Source organism: Schistocerca piceifrons, chromosome 7 (assembly GCF_021461385.2).
Source record: "Schistocerca piceifrons isolate TAMUIC-IGC-003096 chromosome 7, iqSchPice1.1, whole genome shotgun sequence".
Classification (NCBI taxonomy): Eukaryota; Metazoa; Arthropoda; class Insecta; order Orthoptera; family Acrididae; genus Schistocerca; species Schistocerca piceifrons.
The window spans coordinates 558,608,098-558,626,457 of record NC_060144.1 but is presented as its reverse complement, the minus strand read 5'-3'; the positions used below and the strand labels follow the sequence as shown (position 1 = coordinate 558,626,457).

Sequence of the window (18,360 nt, the reverse complement as noted above, 5' to 3'; positions counted from 1 at the left end):
ACATCACAAACATCCATGCCCGAGGCAGGATTCGAACCTGCGACCGTAGCAGTCGCACGGTTCCGGACTGCGCGCCTAGAACGGCGAGACCACCGCGGCCGGCGTTACAATTGGGAATCTGAAAGAAATGTCGTTTAGTTAGCGAGTAATAACTGATTTTGTTTCATTGTGCAACCTGCTTATGATAGCTGACGTTACGATTTGTCTTTTCAAGTTATATATTTATGTAGGACTAAATGTGTCTTACGAAGACAACTGGACTATTGTTAGGCCAAACACGAATAATATTATGTTATAAACAACTAATAATGCAGCTGCAAACATACAAACAAAGCTGTACCGTGAGGTGTTAATAACTACATCTGTATCTGTCTACAGTCCGCAGCTCGTGGTCGTGCGGTAGCGTTCTCGCTTCCCGCGCCCGGGTTCCCGGGTTCGATTCCCGGCGGGGTCAGGGATTTTCTCTGCCTCGTGATGACTGGGTGTTGTGTGATGTCCTTAGGTTAGTTAGGTTTAAGTAGTTCTAAGTTCTAGGGGACTGTTGACCATAGATGTTAAGTCCCATAGTGCTCAGAGCCATTTGAACCATTTGATATATCCGTGTACATACTCTGCAAGCCACGGTACGGAGCCTGGGAGAGGGTAGCCTCTACCACTACTAGTCATTTCCTTTCCTGCTCCACTCGCAAATACAGTGAGGGAAAAACGAACGTCTATATGCCTCAGTATGAGCCCGATTTGACGTATCTTCATGCTTCTTAGCGAAATAATGTCATTATGTTTGCCTCAGTTTTTTTAATTCTTTTTCAAAATTTCGAACTGACTGTCCGTCTCAGAGATCATTTCTTTAAATCGTCCTTTGTTTACGACATAAGAACAATGTGTTCAGCAAACAATGTTACAGTTTTTTGCTTCCTTTGCACTTCACAAATGTTTACTTATACTGATAAACTCAAGTACAGAATTAAAACAGTAGTGCGGTCTGAAAATTGGAATATTTTAAACACAAATTAATGTTTACCTTCTTCCAATTATTATTCCCCTTTCGGTACTGCGCAGTGAGAGAATCAGTCTGTTGTTTTTATGCTTCACTGTATTCTTCTCAAATTTATGAACGTATTAGGCCATTTTGCACTGTTTATGGCTTTTTGGATCCCGTAAATGATGACGTAAAATCTGTGCACGAATAAAATTTGTGAGAGTTATTAGTGGACAAACTTTCTTTCACGAAAAATTGGATTGCACAGTAACAGTACAGATGGGTGAGGATTTCACCAGATATCCGCTCCAAGCATGTAACTGCGAAGATTTGATGAAGAAAACATGCCAAAAATATTATTAAATCCATTCGTTCGTCATTGTGTGAGGACATGTAAGTGAATATTTGAATGGAAACGAGTGTTAGAAAGAAAAGGAAAGGAAAGAAAATCGTCTAATGTCCCGTCAACAGTGTATTATCAGGCATAAAAGAGTTCTTTACCTTCGCAGTGCGCAGCGTCTTCGCTGACCAACGCAGATGATTCGCTTTCAGGGAGATATGTAACAAAAGTTTCCATATTTGCGTCCCTCCCAATTTCCATCTTGCAGTTTTTCTGCTTCGTCTTCTACAAAGTGCCCATGCAGGTGTTAAGACTGCCTCATATGTTAGTCTCACAACATTTACAGTTCTGAAGATGTTGCTCTTCTTCGCAATATGTGACTTCAACTGACCTGTTAGGATGTCCATGCTACTTCACAGTTTCCTCTATCTTTTAAATTTGATACGCAGAATTTTGGGCGTTGTCAAGAACCACCAATTCTGCTCTGGTCTCTGACGAACTGTGAGTGAAACCACGCAATAATGTCTGTCTTTTTGGTGTTTGTAGTTGGAGCTTCGTTCATTTTCACATAATGGATTTTCGCATTGTCCATGACAATAACCGAACACGGAAGGAGATGTGGTAACAACAGTTCTTTAAACCACTGTTTAAATATCCGGTAAGTTATTTTATGTCGGCCGCTGTGGCCGAGCGGTTCTAGGCACTTCAATCCGGAACCGCGCTGCTGCTGCGGTCGCAGGTTCGAATCCTGCTTCGGGCATGGGTGTGTGTGATATCCTTAGGTTAGTTAGGTTTAAGTAGTTCTAGGTCTAGGTAACTGATGACCTCCGATGTTAAGTCCCGTAGTCCTTAGAGCCATTTGAACCATCTATTTTATATTTCTTAGCATTTACACCTCAACAATCAGCTTACTGTGGGAATAAGCTAGTTTCTAATGATTCAACATGAAGCACTGTAGGTCGATTACCGTTGCCAACTGGAACTTTTATCAAATTCCCCTTCCATGATTTTGAGTGACGTAAATTTCATGTACGTAACAATTCGACGCATACTATTTTATGGTTCTGCATTGTTTTAAAAAACACAATCGTTGCAAATACAGTATCACTTCTTTCTATAACTAATTTCCTCCCTGCGTTTGTTTTCTGATACCCGAAAAAAATGTCTTCGAGTATCCTCATCATGTGCCAGTTGCTTCTATTGACATTTCTCTTTAGTAGGAAAAAAATCTGCTGTCAGATATTCACCTTTAACATACAAAAGCGCAAAGCACTATACGCCACAAAACATTTTTCAAAAAGTAGTCTAGGTCACCTACCTCTTATGTACGATTGTCTTGCTTGCCTGGTGAAAACAGCTGAGGCGGGGGCTTCAGAAATGTTAACTTCGTTGGATATTCTCTGTACAGTTCTTAAACCAAAGCCACAAGCTTGTATCTTCTGCTCGAGGCATTTCACAATGTCGCGATTCGGCGGAAGACAGCCTGCTAATGTGCTGGTACACACGGAACACCATTCCTCGTGCTTGGCTGTACTGTACTTGCCGTGACTGCTTTTTTCACTCATAATGAACACCGTGCTGACAAAATAATCACTCAGCACTGACCACTATGGGCGAAATGAACATTGAACCTTAAGAACTCAATACGAGCTGCACACAACTAATACAGCAAAGTCACTGACATGTGAGTGGCTGCGAGACAAGTGGTACATAATTTGAAATATCGGCTCCAACAGCTGATCATGTACAAGACAATGGATCTTGGTGGCGTCAGCTCCATGAAACAGTTTGTCAGTGAAGTAGGTGACAGTTTTACGACTTCAACTTTTGTAGGCACTTATGCCGATAATTTTTTCTTTATTCGCAATAAAAACTATTTTTTTTGAAATAATAATATGTAAGTTACGCAACAGTTTCATTCTCTTAGCCAAGAAAAAACAAATACCGCAGGAACTGGGTGCACGGCAAATGGCTCTGGTCTGAACTAAGACCGTATACCACTTGATCACCGCCCCCTTAGAATGAGTTTCTGTCGTGAAGTGTTGTCTCCAACTGGTCGAAATCACTGTGACTTTGATTTCAAGGAAGCTATTAGGTCTTGGTAGACCAGAGCTCCACCGAGAACTTTCAGAGGTGATAGTTTGCACCAAAACAAGAAGAAAAGTCTAGCAAACATAGGCTCTTAAATTCAAACCTTAAGAGCAATGAAGAGATGTGTATCTTCGATACTCTGAAACAAACCTCTTCTACTGGAAGCTCTTTGCCTTCATATGTTGGGAGTAAAGCACGAAAAAAATTCAGTAAACATGGACTCTAAAATGCATACTTTATGTGACATAAACGCTTGTTCGCTAGAAAAGATGTTTCCGGAGATGAAGAAGAACGAGCGATCATAGCTCTTAAGGTAAGTACCTCTGAAAATTTGTCGGTTAAGTTCTGGTTAATGCTATATAAAAAGAAAATGTCGTTTTAGATACGGATCGTGCGCCGTGGCATTTGATCTTGATTAGTTTCGAAAACGGAAACTTAATTAACTAAACGCTTTCACTGGATTTATTCTCGAGTGGCCACATTTGACGAAATTCACTGTATGTCCATCTTTATACAGATGGTTGAGGGAACTCAGCTGTCCAGTACAGAACGTCAAATCAAGGCACCTTTCAGCCGTCTGAGTTTCCAATTTTTATTTTATGAATGAGTTGGGAATCTTCCTACAGAGGTAGCTTCTGAACCGCTTGCTCAATTAAAGTAATGATTGGAAATTTAGACGGCTGAAAGGTGTTTTGATTCGACATCCTCTTTGTCGGAATTCGTCTGTCGCAATTTGCTAGTAATAATTAAAAATTGTAATTTAGTGTTACTAGGGAACTGCGATCACAACTGAACAGTTGTGTAAGTCATCCTATTCGGTTTCATCTAATTTCAACACTTGAAGCGGCACTGACCTGTTTCTCGTAGTCTTTTTCTCGGTAACACCACTCTCAATGACCACAAAGGTGAAAGTCTAAATGAGCGTGGGATGGTGTTTGCTCAAAAATGTACACGACACAGTAATTCAAATTACGTTAACACACACGCTCAAATTTATCCTTCACTAATTGTAAGTTCGATTATTAGAAACAGTGCCTGTTTGTCAACTTCGAAAATTTATTAGCGTATTGAAGCCGATCAGCCCTACAATTACAGTGGCGAAGATAATTGTTCTATTGTAGCACAAAGCAGTTCAGTTTTCGTGACAAAGTCGCAGGATGCACTTAGCGCTGTCTTGTTGTAATTTATTAAAAAGGATTACACTTCAGTAGTTCAGTTAATACAGTCCATAATGAGCTTCACAGTGCCTAACAGTCACTCTTTTCGATGACAATGACATTCCACGGTGTTGCTAATCACAAAACAGATCAATTAAAATGTTCCTTAATTTGAAGTACTGTAATCATTCGAAAGTCTTTTGATGTTAAGATTAATGAGTTTCGGTGTTGTCGCTGCAAGTATTTTCGCGTACAAAAAGTGCATAACTATCGCCTGACCCATCACCGAGAATGCATCCGACGTAAATCTTACTCGTGAGCTTTGAGGCGAAGATTTGGCAATTTTGGGCGAACAAACTGCTACTTCGGAAACTACGTCATGCTTTTAAAAAAATTGGCCAGGTGCGAGTAGGACTCGCGCATTGAGAGTCTAGGCGATCTTTTCCTCTTATCGACATTCGTACTGGAAGACATCGGTCTCAGGGATTCTGAGATTTTCGAGAGTGATTTAAGTTCAAGTTTGAAGATATATTTTATCGTATGATATAATTACAGATTAAAAGTTTCTGATTTTCCCTTTACGTGTACTGCGAAGCCTTTCTTCTTGCCAGTTTCATGATTCTAGGTCAGTGGTAAGTATCATATAGGTTTTGAATTTTCAAGTATCAAAATATGTGACATGAATTTCCATACTTATTGATTGCATTCAAATAAAAGCTTACATATACCACAACACCAAGAGTGGTTATAGTCCTTAGTATGTGACACTGATATCAACTTAATATGCATATCCGTTCCTGCGATTTTAGGTCAACGGGAAGTAAGTACGCCGTAGGTTTTGATGAGTGAGTCGGCGAGTATCGAAATACTCAGTGTAAGTGGCTGTGTCTTCTGATTGCATTGACATAGGAGTTTCACTTTTACTCATTGCCAGGGGACTGTAGACCATAATATGTGATACAAATTTCAATTTCATACGTCTGCCCGTTCCTGAGGAAAAGGGTTCTGAGCAGTCGGACAGACAGACAGACATAAGGACAGGGAAAAAAGTGATCCTATAGGGATTCCGTTTTTTATCGGTTGAGGTACGGAACCCTAAAAGTGGTTAAGTTGCATTTTACGGTTTTGAATGGACTACAGGAGTTTAAGTGATTATGGCTTATAGAAAACGTGCTGGTTAGAAATTTGAAAAAATACATTATTATTACGCAACGTGAATCCCCTAGTTTATACGAACACTACTGGCCATTAAAATTGCTACACCAAGAAGAAATGCAGATGATAAACGGGTATTCATTGGACAATTATATTATACTAGAACTGAAAAGTGATTACATTTTCACGCAATTTGGGTGCATAGATCCTGAGAAATCAGTACCCAGAACAACCACCTATGGCCGTAATAACGGCCTTTATACCCCTGGGCATTGAGTCAAACAGAGCTTGGATGGCGTGTACAGGTACAGCTGCCCATGCAGCTTCAACATGATACTACAGTTCACCAAGAGTAGTGACTGACGTATTGTGACGAGCCAGTTGCTCGGCCACCATTGACCAGACGTTTTCAATTGGTGAGAGATCTGGAGAATGTGCTGGCCAGGGCAGCAGTCGAACATTTTCTGTGTCCAGAAAGGCCCGTACAGGACCTGCAGCATGCGGTCGTGCATTATCCTGCTCAAATGTAGGGTTTCGGAGGCATCGAATGAAGGATAGAGCCACGGGTCGTAACACATCTGAAATGTAACGTCCATTGTTCAAAGCGCCGTCAATGCGAACAAGAGGTGACCGAGACGTGTAACCAATGGCACCCCATACCATAACGCCGGGTGAAACGCAAGTATGGCGATGACAAATACACACTCTCAATGTGCGTTCACAGTGATGTCGCCAAACACGGATGCGACCATCATGATGCTGTAAAGAGAACCTGGATTCATCTGAAAAAAACGACGTTTTGCCATTCAAGCACCCAGGTTCGTCGCTGAGTATACCATCGCGGGCGCTCCTGCCTGTGATGCAGCGTCAAGGGTAACCGCAGCCACGGCCTCCGAGCTGATAGTCCATGCTGCTGCAAACGTCGTCGAACTGTCGGTACGCTTTTCTCCTCCTTACACAGGGCATCACAACAACGTTTCACCAGGCAGCGCCGGTGAACTGCTGTTTGTGTATGAGAAATCGATTTAAAACTTTGCTCATGTCAGCACGTTGCAGGTGTCGCCACGGGCGCCAACCTTGTGTGAATGCTCTGAAAAGCTAATCATTTGCATATCACAGCATCTTCTTCCTGTCGGTTAAATTTCTCGTCTGTAGCACGTCATCTTCGTGGTGTAGCAATTTTAATGGCCAGTAGTATATGAGCACCATATTGCAAATTAGGATAAATTACGTGAAATTATTAATCAGTGAATTCATTAATCAATGCTGTATGTCATGTTGTACAACAGAATTAAGGTAACAAAGATAGGTGGTAGGAAATAGAATCTAGCAGTGCCTATGACGAAATCTGGGATGGAAAATGGGGATGCTTGTGAATTTGAGTGTTAATTATCTCTTCAGCTGATTATTTGCTGACAGCTGAAAGTACTTTCCAGGAAAATCGGAATGCTTATTTTTCCATTGGTGTAGGTCATTGTATGGAATTATCCTGATTAGCTCACAAAGCTTTTCATATGTGAAACTATAGTGATAACTTTAATTAGCTATAACTCTTAATTAAAGTGCTGTGCCGCCAAACTCATGGTATCAATAGAATCGGTACAGAGAGAAGAATTTAAATGGGAGAAGCTTAATTACACTTCTGGGTTATCGGGAATATACCATTTATTTCTTGTATAACGGCACTGAAAAATGACAGGAGAATTAGAAACAGGAGAATTAGAGGAAATAAAAAAAATAGTTATTAGCAGCGACTGGAAACGTAATAAGTGGGGTGGAACCGCCATGCGCTGTCACACACGGAACGACAGGGGCGGCGCAGTGGTAATGGCGCTGGGCCCGTCACAAGGTCAGTGAGCTGGAGTGCGATTTAAATTGCTTCCTGACACTCTAGATTCAGGCTTTCCGTGATTTCTCTCTATCTCTTACGGTTAGTGCCGGGATAGTTGCCTTGAAAAGGTCACGTTAGGTCCCTTCATTATCCTTGACCTGACACTCGACGGGGCAGGAAACGCGTGCTATACGCCTTTAATAATCGCCTCTACCTTGGAATTCTAATTTTAATACGTCTTTAGAAAACTAATTCTGTTGGTTCTGCTTAGGTTGTGTATTTTCTTGAAAGACTTAATGGATCAAATTTCGGGCTGTTGTAGAGAAAGGATAGAGGGATAGTGGAAGTCCCACTTTGGAATGTTTGGGACGGGAATTACAACTCCCGAAATATTTGGTTAGAACCTGGGGGTCGAGACCTATTTTCACTTTAATTCTGTGACAATAGGTCCTAGACAAAAATATAAAAGACTACAATAAGTCCAGTGGATTTACTTAACCGATTTAATTCGAATTTTTACACGACACTATAATACACGGAAGCAAAAATCTGGAAATATTCTTGACCACTTTACTTCAGACTTTTACACGATGTTGAGATGAACCTTTTGACAGGCATAGGCTGCTACATATTTTTAAATATATATGGTGCGTAATTTTATATTCACTGTATAAAAAGGCAACATTATTAGCAAAAATCTCTAAACTACTTGACCGATTTACTTGAAATTTTTTTCACAATACTCCAATTAACATCCAGGTTCACATAGGCTACATTTAGTTTAGACAGCAATGTACAAATTTTTCGTTAAAACCGTCAGCGAGGACGAAAATACTGTGCTGTCATAGTGTACGGTTCCGTTTTCTTTCGTGCAGTCAGTTTTATCTACGATAGCAGGGCATTTAAACCATCAAAGCATTGTTTCTCCCATACATATTCCCTCGCCTGATACAATTTTATACAAAAATTGTATATACAACCATGTCCTATTTTGTTTTCTTCCTCGCAGTCGGGTTTAACATGAAATTTGTATTTATCGACGTGGGTTTATTATTAGAAAACTACTACTGAATCTGAGACTTTGTAATCCTCCTTGTTCATAAATTAAAACTATGCGAAATACTGTCACGTGACAGATCCAGCAGCAGGTGAGGCCTCTCTCACACTCCGTTTATCAATGATCCCAAACGATTTAACCATTTATTTTAAGCGACTTCGATTTCCAATCAAGATTACTGTCATTGCTTATTATTATCATTGGTTATAACAATAAACAAGCTGTGAGTTAACGAGCATTTAGCTCTCGTTTAAGTACATGGCCGAAAGAGCCAGCCTTCAGGAAATGTGAAACGAACCCTGTCTTGCAGGACCATGTGCCACAAAGAGCGCAGATTCGCCACGAGATGGGGAAATTCGCAGTCGTCTATTGTGCTGTAGTGTGCGAGTGAGACAGACGAGAACCTACATCATAGGGAAACACCGCAGAATCCGTTTGCGGTCAGAGAGACGTAGCAGTGTTAAATATGGCAGACCTAAGATTGGTCATAGAGGGAAACATTTATGAAAACTATTTAGTTCTGTAGTAATACAGGGAATGAGGCCACAGTAATTTTAATCTACCATCCTTCATAAAATTTCATGGTGACTCCAATGAAACTTGAACATAGATCATATCCATAATAATTTAGGATTTACTTTTAAAGTGAAACTATCAGTATTTTCAGTTAAGCATCAGGTCATCATTTCCTCCACACAAAACACATTGAACGGTGACAGCATGACACCTTATTGAATCATTAGCTAAGAGAATATTTGTTGTAAAGTTTAGTACATAATAGTTACTTTTGTTCTATATTCGATTATCAGAAAGCACACTGGTGCAAGGCTACTGACTGTGACATTCAAAATTAAGAAGGAAATTGTATTCAAATGGTTCAAATGGCTCTAAAGACGTCCATTTGAGGGAAGGCAAGGTGTCTGTATGACGAAGTGGATGCCTTGCGCGACACAGTCACTGGCTTACAACACATTGGCACCACGTCTCCCCTGCACTAGAACCGCCACCCTGTTCCTGTTACCGTCCCTGAGGAATCACATACGACCATGGCTGGCGATAGCCCTGTTACGGCCACTAATAATGTGTCAGTCTTGATATGGCCACTCAGTATATTTATTCTTTCTTGGTAAACATAAGTTCAGTCTAAATGTAATGACAAGGTCATGAAGAGAGCTGTTTGTACTGTAGTTGCAAAAGTTACTTTGTTTTGTGCATTTGTCCCCCAGAAGATAATTCCCTAGCAAAGAACTGAGTGTACATATAAATACTATGTAACTGAAAGACACTATCTGTAACATACTGACGCCACGACTGAAAGGACATGGCATTCTGATGCATTATGTATGCAAGCACCTTTCCGCGTTCACGTCTCATCAACAGACAATCAACATTCATTTATAGTGGTTTTGTGTTCTGGAGTCGGTAGAGGTACAAGTACACTGTATTTTCCTTCTTCAGACCGAAATTAATGGTAAGTGGTTTCTTCATATTCAGGGCGTCTGTGTTGAATCGCTGTTGTTGTGGTCGTCAGTCGAATACAGGAGGGATTCAACAGTGCGCACTGGTCTACCTTGTTCAAACCACTTCCTTTCTGCATAACTACTGAAACTTACTGCAGACAAGCCTTGGTCTCCCTCTACAATCGCCCCCCCCCCCCCCAAACACACAAAGACACAGGTACACGCACACACACAATTCCTTGATTCTCCTTAGCATGTGTGCTATCAACTCAACAGCTATAAATTTCTTTCCTTTCCCGCTCGATATATCAGCCTCTAATTAGTTATGCGACATGCCAATATAATCTTGACCACTCTTGCGTGGAACTTTTCAGTAGATTCTATTTTTTTCTTGTCTAAAGAGACAGAAAAGAGCCGACGAAGAGAGGCGCGTTTCGTCACGGCTCGGGGTCGCTTAGTCTGTGTGAGGCCGCTGCAAAGATGCTCAACAAACTGCAGTGGCAGGCACTACAAGAGACAGTTCTAGCATTGAATTTCGAGAGAGCACTTTCCGGCACGAGTCGGACAACATATTACTTCTTCCTGCATATTATCTCGCGAGATGACCACGACGAGAAAATGTGATAAATTGAGAGCTCATACAGACGCTTGCCGACAGTTATTGTTCCCACGCGCAATTCGCGAGTCGAACGGGGAAGAAGGAATCAGTTAGTGAAATCAGAAGTACCCTTCGCCACACACCATTAGGTGGTTTGCGGAGTGTGATGTAGACAGATGTAGATGAATGGTTTATCGTCCATCTTGCGCTTTCATAGAGGACTACACGCCAGAAAAATACCTTCAGAAAATAGCTCCTAACATTTAAATTTATAATTAATCACAAAGAATCTTTTCTCCAGAAATTATTTTCTTGCTATTGTCAGTCTTCACAATACAGTCTTTCTATTTCTATCTCATCGATTATTTTCCTAGCCCAAAAAACAAAACTACATTGACGAATATTAAACTTCCAGAAGAGTTTCATGTGATTTCTGTTTTTTAGATGCTATAGTGTTGCAGCGTACAGCAAAGGTAATTTTCCCCCGTTACTAACACTATTTGGGAAGCACTGGTTTTTAGAAAGATCAATATTGGTTCTAATATGATAGCGTGAGGCAATTCGAACTGATTAAAGGTACGCACCTTTGAAGTAAATCAGAATCAAAATTAGGCCTTTCGATATAAAAATTTATAAAATTTATGCTTTTTATTCGCTAATAATATTTTCAGTACTGTTTTTACGTGTTTTAAATCTTCGCTAGCAGGTCTCTGAAAAAACATTATCGCTGAGAAAGTACAGTATCCAGTGGAGTGAGAGGGCCCTGAAATAACAGTAAAAAATTAAAAATATACTTCAGTGAGTACGGCATTATACACTCCTGGAAATGGAAAAAAGAACACATTGACACCGGTGTGTCAGACCCACCATACTTGCTCCGGACACTGCGAGAGGGCTGTACAAGCAATGATCACACGCCCGGCACAGCGGACACACCAGGAACCGCTGTGTTGGCCGTCGAATGGCGCTAGCTGCGCAGCATTTGTGCACCGCCGCCGTCAGTGTCAGCCAGTTTGCCGTGGCATACGGAGCTCCATCGCAGTCTTTAACACTGGTAGTATGCCGCGACAGCGTGGACGTGAACCGTATGTGCAGTTGACGGACTTTGAGCGAGGGGGTATAGTGGGCATGCGGGAGGCCGGGTGGACGTACCGCCGAATTGCTCAACACGTGGGGCGTGAGGTCTCCACAGTACATCGATGTTGTCGCCAGTGGCCGGCGGAAGGTGCACGTGCCCGTCGACCTGGGACAGGACCGCAGCGACGCACGGATGCACGCCAAGACCGTAGGATCCTACGCAGTGCCGTAGGGGACCGCACCGCCACTTCCCAGCAAATTAGGGACACTGTTGCTCCTGGGGTATCGGCAGGACCATTCGCAACCGTCTCCATGAAGCTGGGCTACGGTCCCGCACACCGTTAGGCCGTCTTCCGCTCACGCCCCAACATCGTGCAGCCCGCCTCCAGTGGTGTCGCGACAGGCGTGAATGGAGGGACGAATGGAGACGTGTCGTCTTCAGCGATGAGAGTCGCTTCTGCCTTGGTGCCGATGATGGTCGTACGCGTGTTTGGCGCCGTGCAGGTGAGCGCCACAATCAGGACTGCATACGACCGAGGCACACAGGGCCAACACCCGGCATCATGGTGTGGGGAGCGATCTCCTACACTGGCCGTACACCACTGGTGATCGTCGAGGGGACACTGAATAGTGCACGGTACATCCAAACCGTCATCAAACCCATCGTTCTACCATTCCTAGACCGGCAAGGGAACTTGCTGTTCCAACAGGACAACGCACGTCCGCATGTATCCCGTGCCACCCAACGTGCTCTAGAAGGTGCAAGTCAACTACCCTGGCCAGCAAGATCTCCGGATCTGTCCCCCATTGAGCATGTTTGGGACTGGATGAAGCGTCGTCTCACGCGGTCTGCACGTCCAGCACGAACGCTGGTCCAACTGAGGCGCCAGGTGAAAATGGCATGGCAAGCCGTTCCACAGGACTACATCCAGCATCTCTACGATCGTCTCCATGGGAGAATAGCAGCCTGCATTGCTGCGAAAGGTGGATATACACTGTACTAGTGCCGACATTGTGCATGCTCTGTTGCCTGTGTCTATGTGCCTGTGGGTCTGTCAGTGTGATCATGTGATGTATCTGACCCCAGGAATGTGTCAATAAAGTTTCCCCTTCCTGGGACAATGAATTCACGGTGTTCTTATTTCAATTTCCAGGAGTGTAGTTAATCGGATGGAGCGATTTCCACCGGTCACTTACAGCAGGTCTGACGAGCACCAGCGACTTTCAGAGCTCCCATGTCACACATCTGTTACATTCAGCGACAGGAGTCCGAGTTCAAGTTCACTTACCGATACGGCTTCACGCGTGACCCTGTGAAACGACACGTAACGGAAAAGTTGTTAACGCGGACTTGTCGGCTGTAGCTCACTGCGTGTTTGACACAGTTTCAAACAGCGAGGTGAGTCTGATTACCACACTGTACACTTCACGCGGCCTGAATCTTACTGTAGTTTCTGCTTCATTATATACTTATCCAATAAACTTTTGTATCACCTCGGCTCTGACAATTCCGGAACCTGTACACAAAATTGGGATAGGGATCAACATAAACATCAGTTTCACACTTTTTATTGCTCATGAAAACCACACACTGCTTGTTGTACCACCAAACAGCGACTCTTCAGAGGTGGTGGTCCAGATTTCTGTGCACACCGGTACCTCTAACACCCAGAAGCACGTCCTCGTGCATTGATGCATGCCAGTGTTCGTCGTGCCATACTATCCACAAGTTCATCAAGGCACTGTTGGTCAGATTTTCCCACTCCTCAACGGCGATTTGGAGTAGACCCCTCAGAGTGGTTGGTGGGTCACGTCGTCCATAAACAGCCCTTTTCAATCTATCCCAGGCCTGTTCGATAGAGTTCATGTCTGGAGAACATGCTGGCCACTCTAGTCGAGCTATGTCGTTATCCTGAAGGAAGTCATTCACAAGACGTGCACGATGGGGGCGCGAATTGTCGTCCATCAAGACAAATGCCTCGCCTATATGCTGCCGATATGGTTGCACTATCGGTCGGAGGATGGTATTCACGTGTCGTACAGCCGTTACAGTGCCTTCCATGACCACTAGCGGCGGCGTACGTCGGCCCCACGTAATGCCACCCCAAAACAGCAGGGAACATCCACCTTGCTGCACTCGCTGGACAGTGTGTCTATGACGCCTGAACGGATTGTCTCCAAACACGTCTCTCACGATTGTCTGGTTGAAGGCATATGCGACACTCATCGGTGAAGAGAACGTGATGCTAATTCTGAGCGGTCTGTTCGGCATGTTGTTGGGCCCATATGTGCCGCGCTGCACGGTGTCGTGGTTGGAAAGAGGGACCTGCCCAAGGACGTCGGGAGTGAAGTTGCGCATCATGCAGCAATTGCACAGAATTTGAGTTGTGACACGGCGTCCTGTGGTTGCACGAAAAGCATTATTCAACATGGTGGCATTGCTGTCAGGGTTCCTCCGTAGGTAGCCGTCATCCACTGCAGTAGTAGTCCTTGGGCGACCTGAACGAAGCATGTCATCGACAGTTCCTGTCTCTCTGTATCTCCTCCATGTCCGAACAACATCGCTTTGATTCACTCCGAGACGCCTGGATACTTCCCTTGTTGAATGCCATTCCTGTCACTAACAATGCAGATGCGATCGAACCGCGGTATTGACCGTCTAGGCATGGTTGAACTACAGACAACACGAGCCGCGTACCTCCTTCCTGGTGGAATGAATGGAACTGATCGGGTTTCGGACCCCCTCCGGCTCATAGACGCTGCTCATGCATGATTATTTACATCTATCGGCGGGTTTAGTGACATCTCTGGACAGTCAAAGGGACTGTGTCTGTGATACAATATCTTCAGGAGTTTGCGACCAAACCGCCGAATCTTTCCATCAGTAAATGGGGTTTGTTCTCAACTGACTCGGTTGTTTTAACCCCCTCCACTGACAGAATGACCCGCTTCCTACTTCCGTATGTATAAAGCCGATACGGACTTGTAGCTATCACGCCTTTGCGCTTACTGCTACGTATTTTAACCGTAAATAGCTCAGTCCTAATGGTAAGAGGTAGTAGTGGATTACGTTATTAATCTTTGAATACAGCACAGCTGCCACAAGCTCAGCTCACTTTTACTCCACTCCTACCCTCGCCATTGCACCACATTAACTAGGTGCTACATGGACCTTGCTAAATTCACTTGCGTATACATTTTTGACCGTTACTCGTCAGTATTTACCTAATGATTAGTACACTCCTAACCGGACTATTTCCCAAAGAGCTGTGATGATTGAACGGGTTCGATACACGGCCTACAGTGCCCTACAGTTCACACGGTAACACTGCCTACCTGACCCACTTAACTTGGTAGTGAGCTTATGTATCCAATCACCACTGCTAGCAGCAGTGGATAATCCTATCAGCACGACGAGAGCAGCAGACTTACTGTCGAATCCTCCTGAAAATACTTATAACTACGGTCGCCAGCTCTGAAGGAGCAAAAGAATAAATCAATTTTTTGGCTCGTTTCAAAGTGAAACGGCTTGAGTTGAATTTTAAATTAATTCTGAATATTACTATTTCTGATCATTCTAGGTGATTCTACAAAGCAAATACTCTCTCAATTTCTGTGAGTTGGCTTGGTAATTACTAACAAGACAATTTATGCAACTTAGGTTAACAAAATCCTATCCTTCAACTTATTTAATGATTTTGGATATTACTCTTTGGACAATTGATATAGAATTAGTTAAGTGACTTTACTTGAAAAGTTACTCAGAAAAATTTATGTAACTATAAATAGGCGACTCATTCTGGTGTGACCATTGCTCTTTTCAACATTCTTATACGCTAAAGTATTCTACAACCAAAAGAATTGTAAATGAAAGAGGCAATGGTGGCCTCAGTCTGATTTCACTATACTATGTTTGAGGTTACTACACTTTACAATGAACAACATGCGTCGTAATTTTACTCATTACTATATTCTGTCCTCTGCCCCTGCATAAAAGAAAACTGGTATTCTCCTTTTACATGTATACAAAGTTCGACTTAACAATTGCAAGCAGTCTTGCCTTGGGTAGACGTGTCGGTGCTGGTGGTGAGATGCATGTGGCTAACGCAGCTCTTCACGCCTCATGCCCTTAATGGCGGCTGGAACTACGAGCTGTAGCACTCGTATAAGCTACTGCACGTCCGCCAAAAAATCTGGGCGCAGGAACTCTTTTGCGTGAGCACAGTTACGCACGTCCGATCACGTCAACACTCCCCAGGCCATTCCATTGTTCAGTCCCTGTGTCTCCAGCTACCTCTAGCTACGCTCGTATCACCAAGAGTGGGGGCGTTCCCCTACCACCTTTTCACCGAAATCATTTAGTATTTAAAAATATTTATATTTATTACCCTGGAGTTCATACCAGTCATAATAATTTACTACTAGCGCTTTATAACATTAAATCATACAGTAATAACTTATAATTACCAAGAAAAAGAATACATTTGACTCCGAGAGCTTAGTGCATTGTCTGACAGGTAGCGCTAATTCCCAGTTTCGCCAATAGATGGCATCAGGGTGCACTCCCTGGCAGTCTCACACCAGCGCGCCCGTTTCCAACGCGCGGGCTCCAAATTACTGTCAGCCCACCATCATTTCAGTTCCATTACAAGTTCTGGGAACCGGGGAGACGCAATTTTTTTTATGTGTATCTTTGTCATTTGAGCGACTACCACCACCAGCTTCAGACAGTTTACATGTACTGGTACCAGTACTTTGCTTTTCTGTGCGTTTTCTTTCATATTTGTAAGTACACCTTTTATATTCAAGATTTATTCTTCTCATTTCTTGTTTCTCGGCTTAACTTAATACTCTGGTGAGTCAAAATAATACTTCATGACCACCTGCTTAAATAACCTGTTGGCCCACCTTTGGAACAAAATGTAAGAGCGATTCAGCCTGGTCTGGGTTTGTCAGTCTTGGGTAGGTTTCTGGAGGAATGTGGCATAAGTTGTGTAGGCACAGGTCATTCAATTCCAGTAAATTATGGACCGGTGGTTTGTGGCCGCGTAGCGGACTCCTGATAGCGCAGCACTTACGTTACTTCAAATTCAGATCAAGCGAATTTGGTGGCCAAGATATCAACTTGTGTTCACCTCCATGCTTCTCAAACCACTGTAGCACGATTCTGTTCTTATGACACGGACGGTTATCCCGCTGTAGGAAGCTACCGCCGTCGCTGAACGCATGAACCATGTGGTACGTAGTAATGTTCAAGTAAGCGTGTTGCATTCGATTGCTGACGCCCTTCCCATGGAAGCCCAGGTGAAAAGTCCCCATTTACAAACGTCCCTGGAATTGAGACATGTGCCGTTTGCCTGGATGACGCCGTATGCGGACATGGCCATTGAACCGCCGTACTGTAACTGGTTCATCCGACCAGGCGACGCGGTTCCACTGATCCATTGCCCAGCCTCGGCGGTCTCATGCCCACAGCAGTCGTAATAGATGATGCCACAGGGTCGCGTAGGGTTCGTCTGCTGCGGAAGAACAGTGTGGGCTGAACAGTGTGCCCCGAAACACCTGTAACTGCACCAGCATTGTAACCTGCCGTCAGATCTGCCACAGGAGAATCCTGTGGTCTCCACATTCTGTGATAACGAATGGGCGTCCAACACTTTGCCGCCTACCACCTGTTTCACAGACCTTCGATTACTTTCCATATATTTATTTATTTTTTGCCAAATTATAAGCCTGTTACCTGATTTCCTAAAACAGGTCGTACATCTTACAATTTTCGTTTTTCATATTTTTCCAGTTTTCTTTTCTTTTGTTTTATCTACAACGTTTACAAAGAGTAATACTTTTTAAAATAACAATAATTTAAGGTTGAAATATAAATAAAATTTTGTTGTTTTTTTAAGAAGAATATGGGCAACGGCCTTGCCGCAGTGGATACACCGGTTCCCGTGAGATCACCGAAGTTAAGCACTGTCGGGCGTGGTGGGCACTTGGATGGGTGACCATCCAGGCCGACATGCGCTGTTGCCATTTTTCGGGGTGCACTCAGCCTCGTGATGCCAATTGAGGAGCTACTCGACCGAATACTAGCGGCTTCGGTCAAGAATACCATCATAACGGCCGGGAGAGCGGTGTGCTGCCCCACGCCCCTCCTATCCGCATCCTCCACTGAGGATGACACGGCGGTCGGATGGTCCCGGTAGGCCACTCGTGGCCCGAAGACGGAGTGCTTTTTTTTAAGAAGAATATAAATGATGATAGAATAGAGGAGAGATTTGTTAGTACTATCACCGAATGTGACTGACGGTGAATACCTCGGAATGATTTCTTCGAGCCGTTGACCGCCAGTCACACACACACACACACACACACACACACACACACACACACACACAGAAACACACGGTGGCGCACAAGCACAAATGGTTGTTAGTAGTGAAATAGTAATTCTTATCCTGTTTACTACTAATCCTATTAGCCGAGCGGTTTGAGGCGCTGCAGTCATGGACTGTGTGGCTGGTCCCAGCAGAGGTTCGAGTTCTCCCTCGGGCATGGGTGTGTGTGTTTTGTCCTTAGGATAATTTAGGTTAAGTAGTGTGTAAGCTTAGGAACTGA

At 43.6% G+C, this 18,360-nt stretch overlaps 1 pseudogene; it reads left to right on the top strand.

The window, feature by feature from the left end:
* Window positions 1-17,657: 17,657 nt before the first annotated feature.
* LOC124709209 lies at window positions 17,658-17,775 on the top strand (annotated as a pseudogene).
* The last annotated feature ends 585 nt before the right edge of the window (window positions 17,776-18,360 follow it).